General features: G+C 50.7%; 1 long non-coding RNA gene across 2 annotated transcripts in view; it reads right to left on the bottom strand.

Annotated features, from left to right (window-relative positions):
• LOC107306683 (uncharacterized) overlaps positions 1 to 23,221 on the bottom strand; it is a 30,149-nt gene extending 6,928 nt beyond the window's left edge. Inside the window, exon 1 of one of the 2 annotated variants that reach the window (XR_001552237.3) lies at positions 23,100 to 23,221. This is a non-coding gene — a long non-coding RNA (uncharacterized LOC107306683). Of the gene's footprint in view, positions 1 to 7,239; positions 7,448 to 23,099 lie in introns of those variants that run through there. The other variant, XR_014939801.1, reaches the window with a different exon arrangement.
• Between the last annotated feature and the right edge of the window lie 321 nt (positions 23,222 to 23,542).

A 23,542-nucleotide genomic window follows, 5' to 3' on the forward strand; every position in this document is an offset into this window, starting at 1 on the left:
TCCCCTGGGAAGCTGCTTTGGGTTTTTTTTGAACCTAGATCATAGAATCATAGAATTACCCAGGTTGGAAAAGACCTTGAAGATCATCAAGTCCAACCACAGCCTAACCTAACCATAGTACCCTAACTCTAACAACCTTCTGCTAAATCATATCCTTGAGCACCAAACGGCTCTTAAACACATCCAGGGATGGCGCCTCAATCACCTCCCTGGAGAGCCTATTCCAGTGCTTAACTACCCTTTCTGTAAAGAAGTGTTTCCTAACATCCAACCTAAACTTACCTTGGCACTACTTGAGGCCGTTTCCCCTCATCCTGTCACTTGTCACCAGTGAGAAGAGTCTTGTCCTACTCTCACTGTAAGCACCCTTCAGATATGGGAAGATGGCGATAAGGTCTCCCCTCAGCCTCCTTTTCTCCAGACTAAACAGCCCCAGCTTCCTCAGCCTCTGCTCAGAGGGTTGATTTTCCAAGCCCTCCACCAGCCTCGTTGTCCTTCTCTGGACCTGCTCCAGTACCTCCATGTCTTTCCTGTAATGAGGTGCCCCAAAACTGAACACAGTACTCGAGGTGAGGCCTCACCAGTGCCAAGTACAGGGGCAGGATGACTTCCCTAGTCCTGCTCACCACACCATTCCTGATACAAGACAGGATGCCATTGGCCCTCTTGGCCACCTGGGCACACTGCTGGCTCATATTCAGCCGACTGTCCATCAGCACACCAAGGTCCCTTTCCATCAGGGCAGCTTTCCAGCCACACCTCCCCAAGCCTGTAGGGTTGCCTGGGGTTATTGTCACCAAAATGCAGGACCCGACACTTGACCCTATTAAACTCATGCCATTAACCTTCGCCCATTGATCCAGTCTATCCAGGTCCCTCTGTAGTGCCCTTCTCCCCTCAGGCAGATCAACACTCCCTCACAGCTTGGTGTCATCTGCAAACTTACTGAGGGTGCACTCAAACCCCTCATCAAGGTCATCTGTGAAGACAATAAACAGAAGCGGCCCAAGTACTAGATGACCTGTAGCAGGAGAAATCACAGGGTTCATCATGAGAGTTGGAGTGACAGCAGAGTCTGTCTCAATGCTCATAGCAACTGCAGTACCTGTTCAATGAATTGTAGCCGCTGCAGGGTCTATCACAGGAGCTGGAATGTCAGTTGCATTGTCATCAGATCCAGAAATATTGCCTTCCCCCTAAGGATACTGAATAGTGTTGAACCCAGCTCAAGAACCTAGGTCAGGCCCCAGCAGCTGCAATGATTTCTGCCTCTTTAGGATTGCCAGGATGACAACTGTCCAAATATTCTTAGATTTTCAGGATTCTACAGTCGCTTAGTGGTGAAGTTCAAAACCTCTGGGGGTGATTACCATCCCATATTCCCTGCCACTCAAAACTATCCTACTTTAGGGCAGATATCTGCGCAACATTCTTAAATTATTTTTCCTTCTTAAACATAGCCTGAAACACATTCACAGCTGTTGTGGTATTCCACATCACAACATCATGTAGTGCACTGGGATTTAAAGAGCTCATGCTCCAGTTTTGTAGTATATATATATTTCTAGTTACCATTTCTTCTAGTTCTCAGAAGAGAAGAACTACACCTCCAAGAAGACTTTCATTGTTCCCTATCCATTTTCAATTCAAAGGAATGCTCCCAAGTCATGAGCTTGTCCCTTCTTTTACTGTTTATATCTGCAGTGTTTACTCCCTAGCCATCTCACTTTTTGAATTAGAGTAAAGGCTTCAGTTTTGGATGCTCTAATTTTATTTATAAGCTTCAGGTCCAATTATATTATATTTAATTGTTTTCTGCCATCCCACTATAATATTGAGTAAAGAACTTTTCTCTTTTAGCTCACTGATGATCAGTTTATGGGCTCACCACTCCCCTTTCACAGCACACCATGGCCTGTAAAAGACTGCAATGAACTGCAGAGCTGAAAACATGAGCGTAGTTGAAGAAGGGATCTCAGACAGGCTGGTCACAAAATGCACCCAAAAAACCACACTCAATGTCAAGTAAGACATGCAAACAATCTGTCCCCAGATTAGCCTGTAGAAAGCATGGGCAAGCCAACAGCGGGTCCCAACCCTTGCAGGTAACAACAGCTCTCACAAACATCAGCACCAAGACAGAAAGTCCCCCAACTCCTCCCTCCTGCCCACACCTACTCAGGTAGGATTGACTGCCAGAACCCGCCTACACCTCCAGCTCTCCCAGTGGTCCACTGAACAGGAAGTCCATCCCCTTGTGTGCACTGGGAGCCGCCATTTTGTGTCAGCTGCTATTTCATGGCAGGGACCATGTGCAGAACTGTCAGGTCACTGTTCGGCTAACTTATGGGAGTGCACCGGCAGTTAGCAAAATTGCACCTGCAAGATGAAGCAGAAAAGAATGCAGCAAATTTTCCAGAGAACAGGAGGACACGTCACTGCTGAGCAGAGCAGCAACAGGCACAATCTCCAGCTCATAGTCCTGCTTTCCCTGCCACTTCTCAGCCAGTGAGAGAGCCCGTCCAACAGTAGGAAACACACCAAGAGCTCAGCACTGCTCCTCCTGCAGCACACCAAGGCCTGTGACGTACGCTGTGGACTGGGCTGCTGGCAGCACAAGCTCAGCTGAGGAGGAGATGTTCCTCAGTCCCACAGGATTCTCCCGCCAGTCTCTCAAACAAAACAGCGTGACCCAGAACTCCTCCCTCCTGCCCACATCTACTCTGGTGGCATTGGCTGCCAGACCCAGCCTACACATCCAGCTCTCCCACTGGCCCATTGATCAGGAAGTCCGTCCCTTTGTGTGCACTGGGAGCAGCCATTTTGTGACAGTCGCCATTTCATGGCAAGGACAACGTGCAGAGCTGTCATATTACTTCTAGGCTAACTTATGGGAGTGCACCGGCAAAAATCAAAAATATCAAAGATATAAGGTGTATCAAAGATACACCTGCAAGATAAAGCACAGCAGTGCAGCAACATTTCTGAGAAATATTAGCCGAAATGTCACAGCGCAGCAGAGCTGCAGCAGGCACGATCTCCATCTCCCGCCAGCTTCACAAACAAAGCAGCGTGACCAGGAACTCCTCCCTCCTGCCCACACCTACTCTGCTGGCATTGGCTGACAGAACCAGACTACACCTCCAGCTCTCCCAGTGGTCCATTGAACAGGAAGTCCGTCCCCTTGCGTACACTGGGAGTCGACATTTTGTGTCAGCTGCCATTTCATGGCAGAGACCACGAGCAGAACTGTCAGGTCACAGCTACGCAAACTTATGGGAGTGCACCAGCAGTTATCAAAGATACAACTGAAAGATAAAGCACAGTACAGGGCAGCAATGTTTCCAGTGAACAGGGGGACATGTCTCAGCAAAGCAGAGCTTCAGCAGGCAAGAACTACAGCTCACAGTACTGCCTGCCCTGCCAATGCCTGACAGCGAGAAAGCCCATCCAACAGCAGGTAACACTTCAACAGCTCAACACTGCTCCACCTGCAGCACACCAAAGCCTGTGACTTGTGCTGTGCGCTGTGCTGCTGGTAAAACAAGCTCAGCTGATCAGGAGATGTTCCGCAGTCCTACACGAATCTCCCGCCAGTCTCTCAAACAAAGCAGCGTGACCCAGAACTCCTCCCACTTGCCCACACCCTCTCCAGTAGGATTGGCTGACAGAAACAGCACAGACCTCTGGCTCAATCAATGGTCTACTGAACAAAATGTTCGTCCCCTTGCGTTCACTGGGAGCCGACATTTTGTGTCAGGTGCCATTTCATCGCAGGGACCACGTGCAGAGCTGTCAGATTAATTCTACCCTAATTTATGGGAGTGCACTGGCACTTATCAAAGACACCTGCAAGATAAAGCAAAGCGAAGTGCGGCAACATTTCTGAGAAATATTAGCCGAAATGTCACAGCGCAGCAGAGCTGCAGTAGTCATAATCTCAAGTTCCCAGTGCTGCCTTTCCTGCCAATGCCTGACATAGAGACAGCCCGTCCAACAGCAAGTAACACTCCAACAGCTCAACACTGCTCCTTCTGCAGAACAACAAGGCCAATAAACAGCTCTGTGGACTGGGCTGCTGGCAGAACAAGCTCAGCTAGAAGATATTCCACAGTCCCACACGAATCTCCCGCCAGCTTCACAAACAAAGCAGCGTGACCCAGAACTCCTCCCTCCTGCCCACACCTACTCTGCTGGCATTGGCTGACAGAACCAGCCTACACCTCCAGGTCTCCCACTGGCCCATTGATGAGGAATTCCACCCCCTTGTGTGTGCACTGGGAGCCGACATTTTGTGTTAGCCACCATTTTGTGGCAGGGACCACTTGCAGAACTGTCAGGTCACTGCTATGCTAACTTACGGGAGTGCACCAGCAGTTATCAAAGATACACCTGCAAGATAAAGCAGAACAGAGTGCAGCAGTGTTTCCAGTGAAGAGAGGGACACGTATCAGCTAAGCAGAGCTGCAGCAGGCACAAACTACAGCTACCAGCGCTGCCTTCCCTGCCACTGCCTGACAGCGAGAAAGGCAGTCCTAGAGCAAGTAACACTCCAACAGCTCAACACTGCTCCACCTGCAGCACAACAAGACCTGTGACTTGCTCTGTGCACTGCACTGCTGGAAGAAGAAGCTTAGATGAGGAGGAGATGTTCCTCAGTCCCACAGGTTTCTCCCGCCAGTCAAACAAACAAAGCAGTGTGTCCCAGAACTCCTCCCTCCTGCCCACACCTACTCCACTGGCATTGGCTGACAGAATCTGCCCACACCTCCAGCTCTCCTACTGGTCCACTGAACAAAAACTCCATCCCCTTGTGCATGCACTGGGAACTGCCATTTTGTGTCAGCCGCCATTTCATGGCAGAGACCACGTGCAGAACTGTCAAATTACTTCTAGGCTAACTTATGGGAGTGCACCAGCACATATCAAAGATACACCTGAAAGATAAAGCACAGCAGAGTGCAGCAACATTTCTCAGAAACATTAACCGAAATGTCACAGCAGAGCAAAGCGGCAGCTGGCACGATCTCCATCTCCCAGTGCTGCCTTCCCTGCTACTACCTGACACCAAGACAGCCTGTCCACCAGCAAGGAACAGTCCAACGGCTCAACACTGCTCCTCCTGCAGCACACCAAAGCCCGTGACTTGCTCTGTGCACTGCGCTGCTGGCAGTACAAGCTCTGCTGATCAGGAGATGTTCCTCAGTCCTACACGAATCTCCCGCCTGTCAAACAAACAAAGCAGCGTGACCCAGAACTCCTCCCTCCTGCCCACACCTACTCTGCGGGCATTGGCTGACAGAACCAGCCTACACCTCCAGCTCTCCCAGAGGTCCATTGATCAGGAAGTCCATCCCCTTGTACACACAGAGAGCCGCCATTTTGTGTCAGCCGCCATTTCGTGGCAGAGACCGTATGAAGAACTGTCAGATTATTTCTAGGCTAAGCTACGGGAGTGCAACAGCAGTTATCAAAAGTACACCTGCAAGATAAAGCACATAAGACTGCAGCAATATTTCTGAGAAAACAGAAGACCAAGTGTCACAGCAGAGCAGAGCTGCAGCAGGCATAATCCACCTTTCACTGTGCTGCCTTCGCTGCAGCTGCCTGACAGTGAGAGAGCACGTCCAACAGCAAGTAACACTCCAACAGCTCAGCACTGCTCCTCTGCACCACAACCAGGCCTCTGACTTGCTCTGTTGACTGGGCTGCTGTCATCACAAGCTCAGATGAGGAGATGTTCCTCCGACCCACAAGAATCACCCGCTACTCATACAAACTAAGCAGCGTGACCAAGAACTCCTCCCTCCTGCCCACACCTACTCTGGTGGCATTGGCTGACAGAACCAGCCTACACCTCCAGCTCTCCCAGTGGTGCAATGAACAGGACGTCCATCCCCCTGCGTGCACACTTCGAGCCACCATTTTGTGTCAGCCGCCATTTTGTGGCAGAGACCGTATGAAGAACTGTCAGATTACTTCTAGGCTAACTTATTGGAGTGCTCCGACAGTTATCAAATATACACCTGCAAGATAGAGCAGAGCAGAGTGCAGCAACATTTCTGAGGGACAGAAGTACTAGTGTCACAGCTGAGCAGAGCTGCAGCAGGAACAATCTCCAGCTCTCAGTGCTGCCTTCTCTGCCACTTCTTGACAGCGAGAGAGCCTGTCCAACAGCAAGGAACGCTCCAACGGCTCAACACTGCTCCTCGTGCAGCACACCAATGCCTGTGACTTGCTCTGTGCACTGCGCTGATGGCAGAACAAGCTCAGCTGATCAGGAGATGTTCCGCAGTCCTACACGAATCTCCCGCCAGTCTCTCAAACAAAGCAGCGTGACCCAGAACTCCTCCCACTTGCCCACACCCTCTCCGGTAGGATTGGCTGCCTGAACCAGCCCACACCTCTGGCTCAGTCAATGGTCTACTGAACAAAATGTTCGTCCCCTTGCGTTCACTGGGAGCCGACATTTTGTGTCAGATGCCATTTTATGACGGGGACCATGTGCAGAGCTGTCATATTACTTCTAGGCTAACTTATGGGAGTGCACCGGCACTTATCAAAGACACACCTGAAAGATAAAACACAGCAGTGCAGCAACATTTCTGAGAAATATTAGTCGAAATGTCACAGCGCAGCAGAGATGCAGCAGGCACGATCTCTATCTCCCAGTGCTGACTTCCCTGCCACTGCCTGACAGCGAGACAGCCCGTCCTACAGCAAGTAAAACTCCAACAGCTCAACACTGCTCCTCCTGCAGCACAACAAGGCCTGTAAACAGCTCTGCGGACTGGGCTGCTGGCAGAACAATCTCACATGAACAGATGTTCCTCAGTCCAACATGATTCTCCCGCCAGTCTCTCAAACAAAGCAGCGTGACCCAGAACTCCTCCCTCCTGCCCACACCTACTCTGCTGGCATTGGCTGAAAGAACCGGCCCACACCTCCAGCTCTCCCACTGGTCCACTGAACAAAAACTCCACCCCCTTGTGCGTGCACTGGGAACTGCCATTTTTTGTCAGCCGCCATTTCATGGCAGAGACCACGTGCAGAACTGTCAAATTACTTCTAGGCTAACTTATGGGAGTGCACCAGCACATATCAAAGATACACCTGAAAGATAAAGCACAGCAGTGCAGGAACATTTCTCAGAAATATTAGCCGAAATGTCACAGCAGAGCAGGGCTGCAGCTGGCACGATCTCCATCGCCCAGTGCTGTCTTCTTCTCTGCCCACTACCTGACATCGAGAAAGCCCGTCCAACAGCAAGGAACACACCAACGGCTCAACACTGCTCCTCCTGCAGCACACCAAAGCCCGTGACTTGTTCTGTGCACTGCACTGCTGGCAGTACAAGCTCACCTGATCAGGAGATGTTCCTCAGTCCTACTCGAATCTCCCGCCAGTCTCTCAAACAAAGCAGTGTGTCCCAGAACTCCTCCCTCCTGCCCACACCTACTCTGGTGGCATTGGCTGACAGAACCAGACTACACCTCCAGCTCTCCCAGTGGTCCATTGAACAGGAAGTCCGTCCCCTTGCATGCACTGGGAGCCGCCATTTTGTGTCAGCCGCCATTTTGTGGCAGAGACCGTATGAAGAACTGTCAGATTACTTCTAGGCTAAGCTATGAGAGTGCGACAGCAGTTATCAAAAATACAACTGCAAGATAGAGCAGAGCAGAGTGCAGCAACATTTCTGAGGGACAGAAGTACTAGTGTCACAGCTGAGCAGAGCTGCAGCAGGAACAATCTCCAGCTCTCAGTGCTGCCTTCTCTGCCACTTCTTGACAGTGAGAGAGCCTGTCCAACAGCAAGGAACGCTCCAACGGCTCAACACTGCTCCTCGTGCAGCACACCAACGCCTGTGACTTGCTCTGTGCACTGCGCTGATGGCAGAACAAGCTCAGCTGAGCTGGAGATATTCCGCAGTCCTACACGAATCTCCCGCCAGTCTCTCAAACAAAGCAGCGTGACCCAGAACTCCTCCCACTTGCCCACCCCCTCTCCGGTAGGATTGGCTGCCTGAACCAGCCCACACCTCTGGCTCAGTCAATGGTCTACTGAACAAAATGTTCGTCCCCTTGCGTTCACTGGGAGCCGACATTTTGTGTCAGATGCCATTTTATGACGGGGACCATGTGCAGAGCTGTCATATTACTTCTAGGCTAACTTATGGGAGTGCACCGGCACTTATCAAAGACACACCTGAAAGATAAAACACAGCAGTGCAGCAACATTTCTGAGAAATATTAGTCGAAATGTCACAGCGCAGCAGAGATGCAGCAGGCACGATCTCTATCTCCCAGTGCTGACTTCCCTGCCACTGCCTGACAGCGAGACAGCCCGTCCTACAGCAAGTAAAACTCCAACAGCTCAACACTGCTCCTCCTGCAGCACAACAAGGCCTGTAAACAGCTCTGCGGACTGGGCTGCTGGCAGAACAATCTCACATGAACAGATGTTCCTCAGTCCAACATGATTCTCCCGCCAGTCTCTCAAACAAAGCAGCGTGACCCAGAACTCCTCCCTCCTGCCCACACCTACTCTGCTGGCATTGGCTGAAAGAACCAGCCCACACCTCCAGCTCTCCCACTGGTCCACTGAACAAAAACTCCACCCCCTTGTGCGTGCACTGGGAACTGCCATTTTTTGTCAGCCGCCATTTCATGGCAGAGACCACGTGCAGAACTGTCAAATTACTTCTAGGCTAACTTATGGGAGTGCACCAGCACATATCAAAGATACACCTGAAAGATAAAGCACAGCAGTGCAGGAACATTTCTCAGAAACATTAGCCGAAATGTCACAGCAGAGCAGGGCTGCAGCTGGCACGTCCAGCCCGTCCAACAGCAAGGAACGCACCAACGGCTCAACACTGCTCCTCCTGCAGCACACCAAAGCCCGTGACTTGTTCTGTGCACTGCACTGCTGGCAGTACAAGCTCACCTGATCAGGAGATGTTCCTCAGTCCTACTCGAATCTCCCGCCAGTCTCTCAAACAAAGCAGTGTGTCCCAGAACTCCTCCCTCCTGCCCACACCTACTCTGGTGGCATTGGCTGACAGAACCAGACTACACCTCCAGCTCTCCCAGTGGTCCATTGAACAGGAAGTCCGTCCCCTTGCATGCACTGGGAGCCGCCATTTTGTGTCAGCCGCCATTTTGTGGCAGAGACCGTATGAAGAACTGTCAGATTACTTCTAGGCTAAGCTATGAGAGTGCGACAGCAGTTATCAAAAATACAACTGCAAGATAGAGCAGAGCAGAGTGCAGCAACATTTCTGAGGGACAGAAGTACTAGTGTCACAGCTGAGCAGAGCTGCAGCAGGAACAATCTCCAGCTCTCAGTGCTGCCTTCTCTGCCACTTCTTGACAGTGAGAGAGCCTGTCCAACAGCAAGGAACGCTCCAACGGCTCAACACTGCTCCTCCTGCAGCACACCAACGCCTGTGACTTGCTCTGTGCACTGCGCTGATGGCAGAACAAGCTCAGCTGAGCTGGAGATATTCCGCAGTCCGACACAAATCTCCCGCCAGTCATATAAACAAAAGAGCGTGACACAGAACTCCTCCCACTTGCCCACACCTTCTCCGATAGGATTGGCTGCCTGAACCAGCCCACACCTCTGGCTCAGTCAATGGTCTACTGAACAAAATGTTCGTCCCCTTGCGTTCACTGGGAGCCGACATTTTGTGTCAGATGCCATTTTATGACGGGGACCATGTGCAGAGCTGTCATATTACTTCTAGGCTAACTTATGGGAGTGCACCGGCACTTATCAAAGACACACCTGAAAGATAAAACACAGCAGTGCAGCAACATTTCTGAGAAATATTAGTCAAAATGTCACAGCGCAGCAGAGATGCAGCAGGCACGATCTCCATCTCCCAGTGCTGACTTCCCTGCCACTGCCTGACAGCGAGACAGCCCGTCCTACAGCAAGGAACACTCCAACAGCTCAACACTGCTCCTCCTGCAGCACAACAAGGCCTGTAAACAGCTCTGTGGACTGGGCTGCTGGCAGAACAATCTCACATGAACAGGAGATGTTCCTCAGTCCCACATGATTCTCCCGCCAGTCTCTCAAACAAAGCAGCGTGACCCAGAACTCCTCCCTCCTGCCCACACCTACTCTGCTGGCATTGGCTGAAAGAACCGGCCCACACCTCCAGCTCTCCCACTGGTCCACTGAACAAAAACTCCACCCCCTTGTGTGTGCACTGGGAACTGCCATTTTGTGTCAGCCGCCATTTCATGGCAGAGACCACATGCAGAACTGTCAAATTACTTCAAGGCTAACTTATGGGAGTGCACCAGCACATATCAAAGATACACCTGAAAGATAAAGCACAGCAGTGCAGGAACATTTCTCAGAAACATTAACCGAAATGTCACAGCAGAGCAGAGCGGCAGCTGGCACGATCTCCATCTCCCAGTGCTGTCTTCTTCCCTGCCACTACCTGACATCGAGAAAGCCCGTCCAACAGCAAGGAACGCACCAACGGCTCAACACTGCTCATCCTGCAGCACATCAAAGCCCGTGACTTGCTCTGTGCACTGCGCTGCTGGCAGTACAAGCTCTGCTGATCAGAAGATGTTCCTCAGTCCTACTCGAATCTCCCGCCAGTCTCTCAAACAAAGCAGTGTGTCCCAGAACTCCTCCCTCCTGCCCACACCTACTGTGCTGGCATTGGCTGACAGAACCAGACTACACCTCCAGCTCTCCCACTGGTCCATTGAACAGGAAGTCCGTCCCCTTGCATGCACTGGGAGCCGCCATTTCGTGTCAGCCGCCATTTTGTGGCAGAGACCGTATGAAGAACTGTCAGATTACTTCTAGGCTAAGCTATGAGAGTGCAACAGCAGTTATCAAAAATACAACTGCAAGATAGAGCAGAGCAGAGTGCAGCAACATTTCTGAGGGACAGAAGCACAAGTGTCACAGCTGAGCAGAGCTGCAGCAGGAACAATCTCCAGCTCTCAGTGCTGCCTTCTCTGCCACTTCTTGACAGTGAGAGAGCCTGTCCAACAGCAAGGAACGCTCCAACGGCTCAACACTGCTCCTCCTGCAGCACACCAACGCCTGTGACTTGCTCTGTGCACTGCGCTGATGGCAGAACAAGCTCAGCTGAGCTGGAGATATTCCGCAGTCCGACACAAATCTCCCGCCAGTCATATAAACAAAAGAGCGTGACCCAGAACTCCTCCCACTTGCCCACACCCTCTCCGGTAGGATTGGCTGCCTGAAACAGCACAGACCTCTGGCTCAGTCAATGGTCTACTGAACAAAATGTTCGTCCCCTTGCGTTCACTGGGAGCCGACATTTTGTGTCAGATGCCATTTTATGACGGGGACCATGTGCAGAGCTGTCATATTACTTCTAGGCTAACTTATGGGAGTGCACCGGCACTTATCAAAGACACACCTGAAAGATAAAACACAGCAGTGCAGCAACATTTCTGAGAAATATTAGTCGAAATGTCACAGCGCAGCAGAGATGCAGCAGGCACGATCTCCATCTCCCAGTGCTGACTTCCCTGCCACTGCCTGACAGCGAGACAGCCCGTCCTACAGCAAGGAACACTCCAACAGCTCAACACTGCTCCTCCTGCAGCACAACAAGGCCTGTAAACAGCTCTGTGGACTGGGCTGCTGGCAGAACAATCTCACATGAACAGGAGATGTTCCTCAGTCCCACATGATTCTCCCACCAGTCTCTCAAACAAAGCAGCGTGACCCAGAACTCCTCCCTCCTGCCCACACCTACTCTGCTGGCATTGGCTGACAGAACCAGCCTACACCTCCAGCTCTCCCACTGGCCTATTGTTGAGGAAGTCCATCCCCTTGCGTGCACTGGGAGCAGACATTTTGTGTCAGCCACCATTTCATGGCAGGGACCATGTGCAGAACTGTCAGGTCAGTGCTACGCTAACTTATGGGAGTACACCAGCAGTTATCAAAATTACACATGCAAGATGAAGAAGAGCAGAGTGCAGCAACATTTCTGAGGGACAGAAGCACAGCTGTCACAGCAGAGCAGAGTTGTAGCAGGCACGATCTCCATTTTACTGTCCATCCTTCTCTGCAACTTCCTGAAAGCGAGAGCGCCCATCCAACAGCTTGTAATGCTCCAACTGCTCAACAGTGCTCCACCTGCAGCACAACTAGGCATGTGACTTGCTCTGTGCACTGTGCTGCTGGTAAAACCAGCTCAGCTGAGCAGGAGATGTTTCTCAGTCCCACATGATTCTCCCGCCAGACTTTCAAACAAAGTAGCATGACCCAGAACTCCTCCCTCCTGCCCACACCTACTGTGCTGGCATTGGCTGACAGAACCAGCCTACACCTCCAGCTCTCCCAGTGGTCCATTGAACAGGAAGTCCGTCCCCTTGCATGCACTGGGAGCCGCCATTTTGTGTCAGCCGCCATTTTGTGGCAGAGACCGTATGAAGAACTGTCAGATTACTTCTAGGTTAACTTATTGGAGTGCTCCGACAGTTATCAAATATACACCTGCAAGATAGAGCAGAGCAGAGTGCAGCAACATTTCTGAGGGACAGAAGTACTAGTGTCACAGCTGAGCAGAGCTGCAGCAGGAACAATCTCCAGCTCTCAGTGCTGCCTTCTCAGCCACTTCTTGACAGCGAGAGAGCCTGTCCAACAGCAAGGAACGCTCCAACGGCTCAACACTGCTCCTCCTGCAGCACACCAATGCCTGTGACTTGCTCTGTGCACTGCGCTGATGGCAGAACAAGCTCAGCTGAGGTGGAGATGTTCCGCAGTCCTACACGAATCTCCCGCCAGTCATATAAACAAAAGAGCGTGACACAGAACTCCTCCCACTTGCCCACACCTTCTCCGATAGGATTGGCTGCCTGAACCAGCCCACACCTCTGGCTCAATCAATGTTCTACTGAACAAAATGTTCGTCCCCTTGTGTTCACTGGGAGCCGACATTTTGTGTCAGATGCCATTTTATGACGGGGACCATGTGCAGAGCTGTCATATTACTTCTAGGCTAACTTATGGGAGTGCACCGGCACTTATCAAAGACACACCTGAAAGATAAAACACAGCAGTGCAGCAACATTTCTGAGAAATATTAGTCAAAATGTCACAGCACAGCAGAGATGAAGCAGGCACGATCTCCATCTCCCAGTGCTGACTTCCCTGCCACTGCCTGACAGCGAGACAGCCCGTCCTACAGCAAGTAACACTCCAACAGCATAACACTGCCCCTCCTGCAGCACAACAAGGCCTGTAAACAGCTCTGTGGACTGGGCTGCTGGCAGAACAATCTCACATGAACAGTAGATGTTCCTCAGTCTCACATGATTCTCCCGCCAGTCTCTCAAACAAAGCAGCGTGACCCAGAACTCCTCCCTCCTGTCCATACCTACTCTGCTGGCATTGGCTGAAAGAACCAGCCCACACCTCCAGCTCTCCCACTGGTCCACTGAACAAAAACTCCACCCCCTTGTGCGCACACTGGGAACTGCCATTTTGTGTCAGCCGCCATTTCATGGCAGAGACCACATGCAGAACTGTCAAATTACTTCAAGGCTAACTTATGGGAGTGCACCAGCACATATCAAAGATACACCTGAAAGATAAAGCACAGCAGTGCAGGAACACTTCTCAGAAACATTAACCGAAATGTCACAGCAGAGCAGAGCGGCAGCTGGCACGATCTCCATCTCCCATTGCTGTCTTCTTCCCTGCCACTACCTGACATCGAGAAAGCCCGTCCAACAGCAAGGAACGCACCAACGGCTCAACACTGCTCATCCTGCAGCACACCAAAGCCCGTGACTTGCTCTGTGCACTGCGCTGCTGGCAGTACAAGCTCTGCTGATCAGAAGATGTTCCTCAGTCCTACACGAATCTCCCGCCAGTCTCTCAAACAAAGCAGTGTGTCCCAGAACTCCTCCCTCCTGCCCACACCTACTCTGCTGGCATTGGCTGACAGAACCAGACTACACCTCCAGCTCTCCCACTGGTCCATTGAACAGGAAGTCCGTCCCCTTGCGTGCACTGGGAGCCGCCATTTTGTGTCAGCCGCCATTTCGTGGCAGAGACCGTATGAAGAACTGTCAGATTACTTCTAGGCTAAGCTATGAGAGTGCAACAGCAGTTATCAAAAATACAACTGCAAGATAGAGCAGAGCATAGTGCAGCAACATTTCTGAGGGACAGAAGCACAAGTGTCACAGCTGAGCAGAGCTGCAGCAGGAACAATCTCCAGCTCTCAGTGCTGCCTTCTCTGCCACTTCTTGACAGCGAGAGAGCCTGTCCAACAGCAAGGAACGCTCCAACGGCTCAACACTGCTCCTCCTGCAGCACACCAACGCCTGTGACTTGCTCTGTGCACTGCGCTGATGGCAGAACAAGCTCAGCTGATCAGGAGATGTTCCGCAGTCCTACACGAATCTCCCGCCAGTCATATAAACAAAACAGCGTGACCCAGAACTCCTCCCACTTGCCCACACCCTCTCCGGTAGGATTGGCTGCCTGAAACAGCACAGACCTCTGGCTCAATCAATGGTCTACTGAACAAAATGTTCGTCCCCTTGCGTTCACTGGGAGCCGACATTTTGTGTCAGATGCCATTTTATGACGGGGACCATGTGCAGAGCTGTCATATTACTTCTAGGCTAACTTATGGGAGTGCACCGGCACTTATCAAAGACACACCTGAAAGATAAAACACAGCAGTGCAGCAACATTTCTGAGAAATATTAGTCGAAATGTCACAGCTCAGCAGAGATGCAGCAGGCACGATCTCCATCTCCCAGTGCTGACTTCCCTGCCACTGCCTGACAGCGAGACAGCCCGTCCTACAGCAAGGAACACTCCAACAGCTCAACACTGCTCCTCCTGCAGCACAACAAGGCCTGTAAACAGCTCTGTGGACTGGGCTGCTGGCAGAACAATCTCACATGAACAGGAGATGTTCCTCAGTCCCACATGATTCTCCCGCCAGTCTCTCAAACAAAGCAGCGTGACCCAGAACTCCTCCCTCCTGCCCACACCTACTCTGCTGGCATTGGCTGACTGAACCAGCCTACACCTCCAGCTCTCCCACTGGCCTATTGTTGAGGAAGTCCATCCCCTTGCGTGCACTGGGAGCAGACATTTTGTGTCAGCCACCATTTCATGGCAGGGACCATGTGCAGAACTGTCAGGTCAGTGCTACGCTAACTTATGGGAGTACACCAGCAGTTATCAAAATTACACATGCAAGATGAAGCAGAGCAGAGTGCAGCAACATTTCTGAGGGACAGAAGCACAGCTGTCACAGCTGAGCAGAGTTGTAGCAGGCATGATCTCCATTTTACTGTCCATCCTTCTCTGCAACTTCCTGAAAGCGAGAGCGCCCATCCAACAGCTTGTAATGCTCCAACTGCTCAACAGTGCTCCACCTGCAGCACAACTAGGCATGTGACTTGCTCTGTGCACTGTGCTGCTGGTAAAACCAGCTCAGCTGAGCAGGAGATGTTTCTCAGTCCCACATGATTCTCCCGCCAGACTTTCAAACAAAGTAGCGTGACCCAGAACTCCTCCCTCCTGCCCACACCTACTGTGCTGGCATTGACTGAAAGAACCAGCCTACACCTCCTGCTCTCCCACTGGTCCATTGAACAGGAAGTCCGTCCCCTTGCATGCACTGGCAGGCGCCATTTTGTGTCAGCCGCCATTTCGTGGCAGAGACCGTATGAAGAACTGTCAGATTATTTCTAGGCTAACTTATGGGAGTGCACCAGCACATATGAAAAATACAACTGCAAGATAAAGCACATGAGACTGCAGCATTATTTCTGAGAAATAGAAGCCCAAGTGTCACAGCAGAGCAGAGCGGCAGCTGGCATAATCCCCCGTTCACACTGCTGCCTTCCCTGCCGCTGCCTCTCAGCAAGAGAGCACGTCCAACAGCAAGTAACACTCCAACAGCTCAGTACTGCTCCTCTGCACCACAACCAGGCCTGTGACTGGCTCTGTTGACTGGGCTGCTGTCATCACAAGCTCAGATGTGCAGGGGATGTTCTTCCGACCCACACGAATCTCCCACCAGCTTCACAAACAAAGCAGCGTGACCAGGAACTCCTCCCTCCTGCCCACACCTACTCTGCTGGCATTGGCTGACAGAACCAGCCTACACCTCCAGCTCTCCCAGTGGTGTACTGAACAAGAAGTCCATCCCCCTGCGTGCACACTGCAAGCCACCATTTTGTGTCAGCCGCCATTTTGTGGCAGGGATCATGTGCAGAACTGTCAAATTACTTCTAGGCTAAGCTATGGGAGTGCAACAGCAGTTATCAAAAATACAACTGCAAGATAGAGCAGAGCAGAGTGCAGCAACATTTCTGAGTGACAGAAGCACAAGTGTCACAGCTGAGCAGAGCTGCAGCAGGAACAATCTCCAGCTCTCAGTGCTGCCTTCTCTGCCACTTCTTGACAGCGAGAGAGTCTGTCCAACAGCAAGGAACGCTCCAACGGCTCAACACTGCTCCTCCTGCAGCACACCAACGCCTGTGACTTGCTCTGTGCACTGCGCTGATGGCAGAACAAGCTCAGCTGAGATGGAGATGTTCCGCAGTCCGACACGAATCTCCCGCCAGTCTCTCAAACAAAACAGCATGACACAGAACTCCTCCCACTTGCCCACACCTTCTCCGATAGGATTGGCTGCCTGAACCAGCACAGACCTCTGGCTCAATCAATGGTCTACTGAACAAAATGTTCGTCCCCTTGCGTTCACTGGGAGCCGACATTTTGTGTCAGATGCCATTTTATGACGGGGACCATGTGCAGAGCTGTCATATTACTTCTAGGCTAACTTATGGGAGTGCACCGGCACTTATCAAAGACACACCTGAAAGATAAAACACAGCAGTGCAGCAACATTTCTGAGAAATATTAGTCGAAATGTCACAGCTCAGCAGAGATGCAGCAGGCACGATCTCCATCTCCCAGTGCTGACTTCCCTGCCACTGCCTGACAGCGAGACAGCCCGTCCAACAGCAAGGAACACTCCAACGGCTCAACACTGCTCCTCCTGCAGCACACCGAAGCCCGTGACTTGCTCTGTGCACTACGCTGCTGGTAAAACCAGCTCGGCTGAGCAGGAGATGTTCCTCAGTCCTACACAAATCTCCCGCCAGTCATACAAACAAAGCAGTGTGACCCAGAACTCCTCCCTCCTGCCCACACCTACTCTGCTGGCATTGGCTGAAAGAACCAGCCCACACCTCCAGCTCTCCCACTGGTCCTCTGAACAAAAACTCCACCCCCTTGTGCGTGCACTGGGAACTGCCATTTTGTGTCAGCCGCCATTTCATGGCAGAGACCACATGCAGAACTGTCAAATTACTTCCATACCTCCATAAAACAGGACTATTGCCCACTCTGCTTGGAAGCAGTTGGTGAATCGGGCAAAGGGCTCATCACTCAGGAGCCAACATTTTGTGTCAGACGCCATTCCATGGCAGAGACACGTGCAGAACTGTCAAATTAATTCTAGGCTAACTTACGGGAGTGCACCAGCACATATCAAATATACACCTGAAAGATAAAGCACAGAAGTGCAGGAACATTTCTCAGAAACATTAGCCGAAATGTCACAGCAGAGCAGAGCTGCAGCAGGTACGATCTCCATCTCCCAGTGCTGCCTTCCCTGCCACTACCTGTCCAACAGCAAGTAACACTCCAACAGCTCAACACTGCTCCTCCTGCAGCACTACAAGGCCTGTAAACAGCTCTGTGGACTGGGCTGCTGGCAGAACAATCTCACATGAGCAGGAGATGTTCCTCAGTCCCACATGAATCTCCCGCCAGTCAAACAAACAAAGCAGCGTGACCCAGAACTCCTCCCTCCTGCCCACACCTACTCTGCTGGCATTGGCTGAAAGAACCAGCCCACACCTCTGGCTCTCTCAATGGTCCACTGAAGAAAATGTCCGTTCCCTTTCGTGCACTGGGAGTCACCATTTTGTGTCAGCCGCCATTTCATGGCAGGGACCACGTGCAGCACTGTCAAATCACTTCTAGGCTAACATAAGGGCATTCTTCAGATGTTCTTCACCTCCAGCTCCCAGTGCTGACTTTCCTGCCGCTGACTGACAGTGAGAAAGGCCGTCCAACAGCAAGTAACACTCCAACAGTTCAACACTGCTCCTCCTCCAGCACACCAAGACTTGTAACCTGCTCTGTGGACGGGGCTGCTGGCAGAACAAGCTCAGATGAGGAGGAATTGTTCCTCAGTCCCACACGAATCACCCGCCAGTCATACAAAAGAAGCAGCGTGACCCAGAACTCCTCCCTCCTGCCCACACCTACTCTGCTGGCATTGGCTGACAGAACCAGCCTACACCTCCAGCTCTCCCAGTGGTCCATTGAACAGGAAGTTCTTCCTCTTGTGCACACTGGGAGCTGCCATTTTGTGTCAGCTGCCATTTCATGGCAGGGACCACGTGTGGAACTGTCAGATTACTTCTGGACTAACTTATAGGAGTGCAGCAGCAGTTATCAGAGATGCTCTTGCAATATAAAGCAGAGCAGAAGGCAGCAGCATTTCTGAGGAACAGAAGCCCAAGTGTCACAGAGGAGCAGAGCTGCAGCAGTCATAATGTCCAGCTCCCACTGCCTCCTTTCCTGCCATGTCTGTCAGTGAGAAAGCCCGTCCAATAGCAAGTAACACTCCAGCTTTTCAATACTGCTCCTCCTGCAGCACAACAAGGCCTGTGACTTGCTCTATGGACTGGCTGCTGGCAAAACAAGCTCAGCTGATCAGGAGATGTTCCGCAGTCCCACACAAATCTCCCGCCAGTTTCACAGACAAAGCAGCGTGACCCAGAACTCCTCCCTCCTGTACACACCTACTCTGCTGGCATTGGCTGCCAGAACCAGCCTACACCTCCAGCTCTCCCACTGGCCCATTGAACAGGAAGTCCGTCCCCTTGTGCACACTGGGAGCTGCCATTTTGTGTCAGCCGCCATTTGGTGGCAGGCAGTGGGCGCTGTGCTCACAGTGAGCTCTGATTGTCTGTGTGCAACGAGAACCGCCTGTCCTTTGCTTGCCCTCGGATTGGTGCCCACTGCCGCTATGTCTGCGGACACTGACAGTGTCAACAGGCACTAACAGTATATGCTGTATGCAAGCTCTATATGTACAGACGGAGGTTCCCTCAGGAACTGGTTATAACAGCTCTGACGGAGTTCAAGAATCATATGGGCTGTTCTTACAGCAATAATGGGAGAAGCTGTCCACTGCCCTCACTGGTCGTACTGGGTCCCTCCCAACACAGGATAGCTTTGATTTTATGATTCTATCATTAGAGCATATGCAGTAATAAGGGACATGTGAACCAAAGTACATTTTATTATTACCTCACTCATGTGGTGCTTAGGATGAATAAAAAGTAGAAAATAAAACTGAAGAATGGGAGTTAAATGAGGACATGTGTCTCACGGATTTCCTCTGTTGTTTACTGAAAGGTTTTCATGGCTACACTTTCCTGGTGAATAATATCATGAATTGTCACGGCAACTTTGTTATTCAACTGAATTTGACATTAAAATTAAAATGGATACACAGTCAAGCACCCAATTTGGAAATCAGGGCAATTGAAAGAAAGAAAGAAAGAAAGAAACAAAATTACCTAAGCATGATTCTCCCTCATCAAAGATGAACTCATGCAGTTATTTAGATAAGAAAGAGTTGCTGCTACAAATTTATTCCATCAGAACATTTTCTCCTCTTGTTCCATCTGTGAATTTTATTTTGGAAAGCAACACCAAGTTCTTGTTCAACTACAAGCACAAAGGCAGAAAACCCCAGTACTTCTGTCCAATGTATTTTCATGAGCATCAGAGAGGGTGAGTGGTCATGGGCTTAGGTAAAAGAATAGAACTGGTTATTCTTGGGGGTACCATCCTATTAAAGTTATCATATGATTCATTGGCTATATGATTCTTGAAAACCCTCCTTCTTTGCTCTATCAATTTAATCTGTCATAAGAAGATGATGGCTAAAATAGCACCTCTATGCCCCTGCCCTATATTGCTTGGTATAATCAATATTAATATGTTGAAAAGCAGTACAGAAGGGAAAAATAAAACAAAAAACCAATCTGTTGAATGTTAATGTAAAGTGAAACTTCGTTATGCCAACAGAAAGCAGTGCCTCTACAACCAGCACAAAGCTGCAGTATTTCACCAAACTGAATCACTACAGGGAATAGCCACTGAACAGGTACAATATCATCTTCTTTCCTGTGTCTATAGAAGACACAAAAAGTAACTTTGCAGACATTAGCAGATACATTATATCAGTGTTAGCTGATACATGCAACAATTTAACTGGTAACAAAACGAATGAAGTGTCAACAGCAGAGATTAAGAAGTAAAGAAGAACCCAAGCAGTAGCAGCAGCTCTGGCAAAACACATCAGTGGATTATTCCAATGGCAAAAATAATGCTCCTGACAGCATAACTCTAAAAACAGGTGGACCTACAATGAAAAGTTGTTAATTTATGGACATCCTGAACATTTCAATTTAGATTTTAACGTCACAAAGCAAGGAAATACATCTGGCTATATATTGCCAGAATTGACATAGTCTGTTGAGAGCAGAGTTACCATGGGCACATTAAGTATATACAGTATATTATTCTCCATTCACGGTCATCAAAACATACAGAAATTATTCTGGCATACACCGAAAAACATGAGACAGATAACAAGGAAAAGACAGCAGCAAAATTTCAGAGGAACAGATGCCCAAGTGTCTCAGCTGAGCAGAGCTGCAGCAGGCTCGATCTCCAGCTTACGGTGCTGCCTCCCCTGCCACTCACTGACAGTGAGAGAGCCCATCCAACAGCAAGGAACACTCCAACAGCTCAACACTGATCCTCCTGCAGCACAACAAGGCCTGTGACTTCCTCTGTAGATTGGGCTGCTGGCAGCACAAGCTTAGATGAGCAGGAGATGTTCCTCAGTCCCACACAAATCTCCCGCGAGTCATACAAACAAAGCAGCGTGTCCCAGAACTCCTCCCTCCTGCCCACACCTACTCTGCTGGCATTGGCTGACAGAACCAGCCTACACATCCAGCTCTCCCAGTGGTCCATTGTTCAAAAAGTCTGTCCCCTTGCGTGCACTGGGAGCAGACATTTTGTGTCAGCCGCCATTTCATGGCAGGAACCACGTGCAGAACTCTCAGATTATGTTTAGGCTATCTTATGGGAATGCATTGGCTGTTAGCAGAAATACAATTGCAAGATAAAGCAGAGCAGAATGCAGCAACATTTCGGAGGAACAGAAGCCCAAGTGTCACAGCGGAACAGAGCTGCAGCAGGCAACATCTCCAGCTCCTGGTGCTGCCTTCTCTACTATTTCCTGACAACGAGAGAGCCCGTCCAACTGCAAGGAACACTCTAACAGCTCAACACGGCTCCTCCTGCAGCACACCAAGGCCTGTGACTTGCTCTATGGACTTTGCTGTGGGCAGAACAAGCTTAGATGAGGAGACATTCCTCAGTCCCACAAGAATCTGCCAGCCTCACAAACAAACCAGCGTGACCCAGAACTCCTCCCTCCTGCCCACACCTACTCTGCTGGCATTGGCTCACAGAACCAGACTACACCTCCAGCTCTCCCAATGGCCCATTGATCAAAAAGTCCGTCCCCTTGTACACACTGGGAGCCGACATTTTGTGTCAGCCGCCATTTCATGGCAGGGACCACGTGCAGCACTTTCAGGTCACTGCTAGGCTAACATATGAGACTGCAATAGCAGTTATCAAAGATACACCTGCAAGATAAAGAAGAGTGGAGTGCAACAGCATTTCCAGTGAACAGGGGGACATGTCTCAGCTGAGCAGAGCTGCAGCAGGCACGATCTCCAGCTCACAGTGCTGCCTCCGATACCACTGCCTGATAGCCAGAGAGGCAATCGAACAGAAGGTAACACTTCAACAGCTTAGCGCTGATCCTACTACAGCACACCAGGGCTTGTAACCTGCTCTATGGACTGTGCTGCTGGCAGAACAATCTTAGATGAGGAGGAGTTGTACCTCAGTCCCACACGAATCTCCCGCCAGTCATACAAACAAAGCAGCGTGACCAAAAACTCCTCCCTCCTGACCACACCTACTCTGCTGGCATTGGCTGACAGAACCAGCCCACACCTCCAGCTCTCCCACTAGCCCATTGATCAGGAAGTCCATCCCCTTGTGTGCACTGGGAGCAGACATTTTGTGTCAGCCGCCATTTCATGGCAGTGACCACATGCAGAACTGTCAGGTCACTGCTACGCTAACTTATGGGATTGCACCAAAAGTTATCAAAATTACACCTGCAAGATAAAGCAGAGTGGAGTGCAGCAGCGTTTCCAGTGAACACAGGGACATGTCTCAACTGAGCAGAGCTGCAGCAGGCACAATCTCCAGTTCACAGTGCCACCTTCCCTGCCACTGCCTAACAATGAGAAAGCCCGTCCAAGAGCAAGTAACACTCCAATAGCTCAACACTACTCCTCCTATAGCACTACAAGGCCTGTGACTTGCTCTGTGCACTGCGCTGATTGCAGAACAAGTTCCGCTGTGGAGGAGATGTTCCTCAGTCCCACACAAATCTCTCACCCGTCATACAAACAAAGCAGCGTGACCCTGAACTCCTCCCTCCTGCCCACACGTACTCTGGTAGCATTGGCTGACAGAACCAGCCTACACCTCCAGCTCTCCCAGTGGCCCATTGATCAGGAAGTCCATCCCCTTGTGTGCACTGGGAGCCGACATTTTGTGACAGCCGCCATTTCATGGCAAGGAACACGTGCAGAACTGTCAAGACACTGCTACACAAACTTATGGGATTGCACCAGCAGTTATCAAAGATACACCTGCAAGATAAAGCAGAGCAGAGTGCATCAACATTTCCAGTGTACAGGGGCATATCTCTCAGCTGAGCAGAGCTACAGCAGGCTCGATCTCCACCTTCCAATGCTGCCTCCCCTGCCACTGCCTGATAGAGAGAGCCCGTCTAAGAGCAAGTAACAGTTCAACAGTGCTCCTCCTGCAGCACAACAAGTCCTGTTACTTACTCTGCGGACTGGGCTGCTGGCAGCACATGCTCAGCTGATCAGTAGATGTTCCTCAATGCAACACGAATCTCCCGCCAGCCTCACAAACAAAGCAGCCTGTCCCAGAACTCCTCCCTCCTGCCCACACCTACTCTGGTGGCATTGGCTGTCAGGACACCTCCATCTCTCCCACTGGTCCATTCAATAGGAAGTCCGTCCCCTTGCTTGCATGAACTGGGAGCCACCATTTTGTGTCAGCTGCCATTTTGTGGCAGGGACCACGTGCAGAACTGTCAGATTACTTCTAGGGTAACATATGAGAGTGCACTTGGAGTTATCAAAGATACGCCTTCAAGATAAAGCAGAGCAGAGTGCAGCAACATTTCGGAGCAACAGAAGCCCAAGTGTCGCAGTGGAGCAGAACTGCAGCATGCACCATCTCCAATTCCCAGTACTTCTTTACC

This window comes from Coturnix japonica, chromosome Z, assembly GCF_054131305.1.
Source record: "Coturnix japonica strain WE chromosome Z, WE-NBRP24, whole genome shotgun sequence".
In the NCBI taxonomy this organism is placed as follows: domain Eukaryota; kingdom Metazoa; phylum Chordata; class Aves; order Galliformes; family Phasianidae; genus Coturnix; species Coturnix japonica.